This window comes from Pituophis catenifer, unplaced genomic scaffold (genome assembly GCF_029215685.1).
Source record: "Pituophis catenifer annectens isolate HBS135680 unplaced genomic scaffold, rPitCat1.0.hap2 SCAF_11, whole genome shotgun sequence".
Taxonomy (NCBI): domain Eukaryota; kingdom Metazoa; phylum Chordata; class Lepidosauria; order Squamata; family Colubridae; genus Pituophis; species Pituophis catenifer.
This window is the reverse complement of record NW_027256891.1, coordinates 27,930,837-27,937,269: the sequence shown is the minus strand read 5'-3', so window position 1 is coordinate 27,937,269 and position 6,433 is coordinate 27,930,837.

Here is a 6,433-nt window from a genome sequence, read left to right as displayed (position 1 = left end):
CTGGTACCGGTAGTTAAAAATGCTTTAAAAAGTAAAAAAAAAAAAAAAAAAACGTTCCAAAGATGGTGCGTTGCTCAGCTGATCGTCGGGACTTTTTTTTTTTTTTTAAACTTTTAAGGCATTTTTAAATGCTTTAAATTTTTTTTTTAAAAAGTAAAGTAAAAATGCTTTAAAAAAGTAAAAAAAAGGCTCCGAAGATCACAGCTGTGCCACGCGATCATCAGCCTTTTTTTTACCTTTTAAAAGCATTTTTTTACAACCTATTCAGCCAAATAGGTTGTAAAAAAATGCTTTTAAAAGTAAAAAAAAGGCTCTGAAAATCACGAGCCACAGCTGATCACCCCCCCCACCCCGTGCGCTGTTCTACTTACCCCATGCCTCCCTTTGGCCTGCACTGTGCACACGCGCACCTCGCATTTGGTGTGTGGTGTGCACTGCACATGCATTTGGCACGCAGCGCACATGCTCAGCCAGAAAACCAGTAGTAAACCGGTTCAGATTTCACCACTGCTCTCATCCCAAAATGGTGTTTGGAACAAGCACTTGTCCTCTTAGCTAATCGGAGGAGCTGCCTGACTAGAAGTCTGATAATGGAGGATACGACTGGTGGGGGGTGTCAGAGAGCAGAGTCCTAGTTGTTTTTATCATGCTTTGTCAAATAAAACATCATAGGTTAGGTTGACATTGCCTATTAGTAAACAAACAATGGATGAATAGATAAATAATAAATGCAACGTGGTTTACCTGCCTGGAGTGCTTTGTAAAAGAGCACAGGACTTCCCAAAAAAACTAAGGTGAGCGGCACAAAGCTAGACGCGTAACACACAGTTTCCAGGATCCATGCCAATCCGTGGTGTGAGCTGCAGCTGGGATAAGAGTGTTAATTAAAAACCAAACAACCCAAGGCCAACTTTTGTTTGCTCAGGCTCCTTGTCCTTTCAGGCCCCTGAATACTGGCCCAGGAAATGGCAGGAGGGGTGTCAAGAGAGGTGATGGGAAGGAGGTCCCTGCAAGCTTTTAAGGAGCAGCAGAAGCCAGAGATGAGCCAAGGCACTCCAGATGTCGGCCGTTGGCTGGCAGTCCAGAAGTGCCAGTCGGGGTACAGCTGCAGTGCCAGCAAACGGCATTCAGCTAGCAAGCGTCCATGAGAGCAGATCCCAGGGAGCAGGTCCTTCTGCATCCCACTTTCAGAACCACGGGACGCTCTGGTCTTGGGCAGCATCAGCACATTGCCCCCTTGCTGACTGGACCCTCCTGCCCAGCCCATTTGGGGTTGAAACTTCCTGGTCACTTTCCCCTCCCAGGTGCCATTTCCGAAAAGGCTCATTCAGGGGGTGGAAGGAGGGAGCTTACTCCATGTCCTGTGGCTTCATCAGGAGCAAAAGTCCAAGGAGGCCCTGGATGGCTGGCAGCCCCCAGCAGAGGAGACAGTACGGAGTCAAGGACCTGGTCAGGAAGAGGAAGACAGAGTCGCCCTGCTGCTCACTGGGAGGCCCTCATCAGCTTCCGCCTCGGGTGGAGGGGTGGCAGTAAACGGGTTCAGAGGGGGGCTCCCTGCAAATGGGGAAGTGCAGACACAGACACAACCGAATCATGGTGCAAGGGAGCCTGAGTGGCACCAGACCTCTCCTCAGGGCCCAGCACACCTGAGCCCTTCCACGTGACCGTGGAGGGGGGAGGCTGCTGTCAGCCCCAAGACCAGTGGTGAAATCCATTTTTTTTACTACCGGTTCTGTGAGCATTGCTTGGTGGCTGTAGCTTGATGGGCATGGCAGGGGAAGGATACTGCAAAATCCCCATTCCCTCTCCACTCCAGAGGAAGGATACTGCAAAATCCCCATTCCCTCCCCACTCCTGGGGCCAGCCAGAGGTGGTGTTTGTGGGTTCTCCGAACTGCTCAAAATTTCCGCTACTGGTTCTCCAGAACCTGTCAGAACCTGCTGGATTTCACCCCTGTCCAAGACCCCCATCAGAACATCTCCTCCCCCCCTCTAAATCTGCTGCAGAGCTCCAATGGGGACCCAGCATCAGGGGATCCCCTTCGTACCTGTGGCTGGTGGGCTTCTGGAGCAGCAAGGCGGCTTCCAGAGAGTAGCAGAAGAGAGCCCAGAAGTGGGAGGAAAACCCAAACTGTACCCAAATCTGGAGGGAGAGAAGTGAATGTTAGGGGTGGGGGAGGAAGAGACGAGCGCAGGGGGGCTAGCAGAGGGGGCAGGGGCAAGGTCTGCTCCTTTGGGGCATGCAGCAAACAAGGGAACCAAATTGCCCTCTGTTCTTCTTGGATTAGGACACTGCCAGTTTCCAGAAGGCCATGAGGAGGCTGAGCTTCTGGCCTTTAAATGGCGGGGGGGAGGGGGGTTGTCCATGTTGTAGGGAGGCCCCTCTGGAGCAGAAGGTCCCAAGAAAGAGAGCAGAAAGGAGGGTGTGGAATCAGGTTGCTTTGGCTCTTCTGTTGAATGACTTGATTTCAGCATCCCAACAGGCCTTTCAGGTGCTGGACGGGGGTGTGTGTGGGTGTGTGGGTGTCGAGGGGGGACTCAGGCACCCTTAATGAAGTCTGAACCACCAGCCAGGCTGCTCCTCTCAGCACCACGTACCACAAACAGGCAACAGAGGGGAGGCACCGACCCCAAAGGAGCAGCCAGCCAAAGCAGAGAGCGGGCCAGGATCCCTGCAGGAGGAGGGAAGAGACAGTTGGGATCCTGGCCAGGCCGGAATTGTTGTGGGGAGGGGGGAATTGGGGAGTAGGGGGTTATTCTTCTCCCCCCCCTGCAGAAGCCATGTTTGGCCTCTGTACCCAGGTTATTTAAAAAAATAAATAAGCAAAGCTAGGACAGAAATGTAAAACTGATTTCATTTAGATGTAATTACAATTAAATAAACATGGTTACAATAATTATGCCATCCTCATGCAATAATTTTCTCTCCCAGTTTCAGCTGAAGAGCAATTTGGGAAGGTGGGAGGGAGGGTCGTCGCGGCTCGTTTTCAGCGGGCCTTGGGGAATGCGGAGTGTCTCTGGGCACAGTGCCTCCCCCCCCGCCCTCCCCAGAATTCGGGGGCAGCAGAGGCGGGAAGGCGGCCGGAGTCCTGCCCTGGCCCCTTTGCTCCAGCCCTTCTCTCACCCGCCGTGCCCAGGAAGCTGCCCAGGAGCGCGGTTGCCCGGAGCGCCCTGCCCGCAGACCAGTCGCGCCCGGCGGAGACCCGGCAAGAGCCGCTGCAGCGGTGGCGCGGGCGCCTGCGGAGCGCGGCCAGCAGCGCCGCGGCCAGCAGTCCCAGCGCGGCGCTGCCGAGGGCCAGCCCGGGCCAGGGCGGCAGCTGCCGGGAGAGGCTGAGAGCCGGAGAGCCGCAGCACAAGCCCAGCGCTCGCGGGGAGGCCATGGCGAAGGGGCCCGCGGAGCCGACGCAGGAGTCCCGGGCGGAGACACTCTGCACATGGTCGGGCGGCCTCTTTTAAAGGGACCTCCGCCCGCGGAAGCCCTGCCCGGCTGAGAGCGATGGGACTTGTAGTCCCGTGGGAGCACAAGGTGGGGGGGGGAGGCGGCTTAAGGCAATAAGCCCCGCTGGGTGGGCGTGGCTTGGCAAGATCGGCTGGGGAGCTGGAGTCGCGCTCTCTGCTCCGGGCTTCGCCTGCTCCCACAGTAGCTAATTATTGCTGGGATAATTAAATTTAATGCAGTAATTTGTTATCTAAATGTCTCTAATCGATGCAATTAAAAAGGCAAAGAAATGGGTTTCGGTGTGACTTAAGGCGCGAGGGGCCCCGCGCTCGAACGCGGAGGCTCCGGGGAAGCGGCTCCGGAGGGCCGCCCGCCTGGGCCCTTTTCGCTGCAGAGGGCTCCTCGGCCGGCACAGGGGACTTCCCGCAGGTGACCTTGTGCCAAGGAGAAGGAGGCCAGGTTGGGTGGTGAGGTGGCTGTGGCTGGTGCCTGATGCTCCTGGCTGCGTCGGAGGGCAGGCGGGGGGGTGGGTGGGGGGTGGGGGGCGTCAGTCCTGGTTCAGCTTCTAGACTAGGCAGACAGAGGAGCCCCCCTCCCCCCCCCGCTTAATTTGCAGATCAGCATCTCCAGCTCCCCAACCCTCACGATGAAAGCCAGAAGGGGAGGGGGGACTCTGCTTGGAAAAGGGAAATCTTTCCATCCCAGCACCTGAATCTTAACTCTCTGCCCGCCCAGGAGCTGCTAAGGGTGGGGAGGGAAGCCTTCCTTCAGACTGGCCTTCAAAGTGGGTGGGATGAACCTGCGGTGGTTCATTTTCTTGACCCTCTCTCTCCCTCTCTTTCTTTCTCTCTCTCTCCCTCTCCCTCTCTCTCTCTCTCTCTCTCCCCCTCCCCCTCCCCCTCCCTTTCTTTTTCCCTCCCTCTCCCCCCTCTCTCTTTCTCTTTCTTTCTCCACAGAGTTGCTGGGGATGGGGTGCTGCCAGAACAGAAGGTGGAAGCTCAGCCTGATGGGCACAGAAGAGGCATTTCTGAGATCCAGACACCCTGAGCATCGCCCTCCATGCAAAACTGGCCACTTGCTGACTTGGGGCATTGTTGACCCTCCTGTGGGCAGAATTGTCTGTCTTCATCCTGCCTTGATGCAGGGCAAAAGCAGCAGCGGACTTCGGTCACTGCCGGGGGACCCAGCTCCCCTTATCCAAAGCGAAAGGGGCAAAATCAGGGGTGAAATCCAACAGGTTCTGGAGAACCGGTAGCGGAAATTTTGAGCAGTTTGGAGAACCAGCAAATACCACCTCTGGCTGGCCTCAGAGTGGGGTAGGAATGAGATTTTGCAATATCCTTCCCCCAGGAGTGGGGAGGGAATGGGGATTTTGCAGTATCCTTCCCCTGCCATGCCCACCAAGCCACGCCCACCAAGGCACACCATGCCCACCAAGCCACGCCCACAGAACCAGTAGTAAAAAAAAAATGGATTTCACCACTGGGCAAAATGCGAATTCCTCTTTGGCAAGGGCAGCTGAGGCCGGCCATAATGCAGCCCTTGAGTGGGGACAGCTCCACGTCTCCATTCCTCCACAACCTTCTGCAGCAACAGCAAAAGTCTGTTCCAGGTGCTGAGTGAGAGGAAAGAGCCCCCCACCCCACCCTGTCTTGGCAAGCAAGGTGAGCCTGAGATTCTGCAGAGAGAGCCCGGCTGAAGCGCAGATTAATCTGCAGGGTGAAAACCTGTGCCTGGTTGTGTGTGTGTGTGTTGTGCCCATGTTTTGTGCTGATGAATTGCAAATGAAGCCTGCTCCCCCCCTCCCCCTTTTCATGTGCTCTCTCATTCATGCCGGCCACAACTCTGAGGCTGGCCTGAAACGGTTTGAGTGATTGGAGGAAACCCAGGCTTTTCCCCTCCATCCAACTGAGACAATGAAAGTTTGTTAACCGATTTTGGGAATGTGATCCTGCATACAGAGTCCCTGCATGTGCACACACACACACACACACACACACACACACACACACACACACACAATCATTGCAGAAGGACACTTGGGGAGGAGGGTGATCGAACCAGCAAACACTGTGGTTGCCATGGAGAAGAATCCCGGATGGCTGCCCGCTCTCCGTCCATGTTGGGGTTGATTGCTTATGCCTTCTGCTCGAAGCAGCTTCCCCCACCCCCACCCCAATTTGTCTGCAGACTGCCAGGGCAGGAAGGCTCCTCGGGCAGGCAGGAGCTGTGGCTCAGGGTGGGAGATGCTTCACTGTAGTATTGGGGGAGGGAGTCACGGGGGAAGCCTTGCTGCTCACCCTGAGCTGGGAACTGGTAGCCAGCCCATCAGCTACTGCTAGTTTCCAGCCTCCTTCACTATCCGTACTTGGAGCATCTGTCCAGCTGCAGGAAGAAACGCCAGGAGCGCAGCGATAATTTTACCTGCTGAACAGAATGGCCAGGACAGCGGGGGGGAGGGGGGGCTTGGTGGACAGGGGCATGGCTGGGCTGAGGAAGACTCCAGACAGCAGCCCATTTTAGCCTGGCCCTCTGTGTTCCCCTGGGGGCGGGGGGGGGGGGGTGCTAAGGGAAATTCCAAGAAGGGGACATGGAAGGCAGAGGCAGCCTGGCAGACCTGCCAGAGAGGAGGCGGCTGGATCAAAAACCCTTCTCAACCAGTGGCTGCTTGGGGAGGGGTTCTGAGGGACGGAAGCAGTGCAGATCAGGGGGGCAGCGGAAATGAGCCTGGCAGAGGCCCCACAGGTGTTCCCTCAAGCAGCGAAGGGAGTTTGGCCTCCTGTGGGCTGATGGGGCTCTCCTCCTGGGACACAACAGGTGCCTCTTGCTAAGCCTGTGGTGTTCAGGGACCGGTCAGCAATGACCACTGCAAACCCTTTTCGGGGTGGGAAACGGAAGGGGCACATTTGGCATTTGCAAGCTTTCCTTCGGGAGTCCAGTGAGGAACCCCTTCCTGACTGGTGAGGCAGGATCGGCCGGGGTGGGAGAGCTTGGC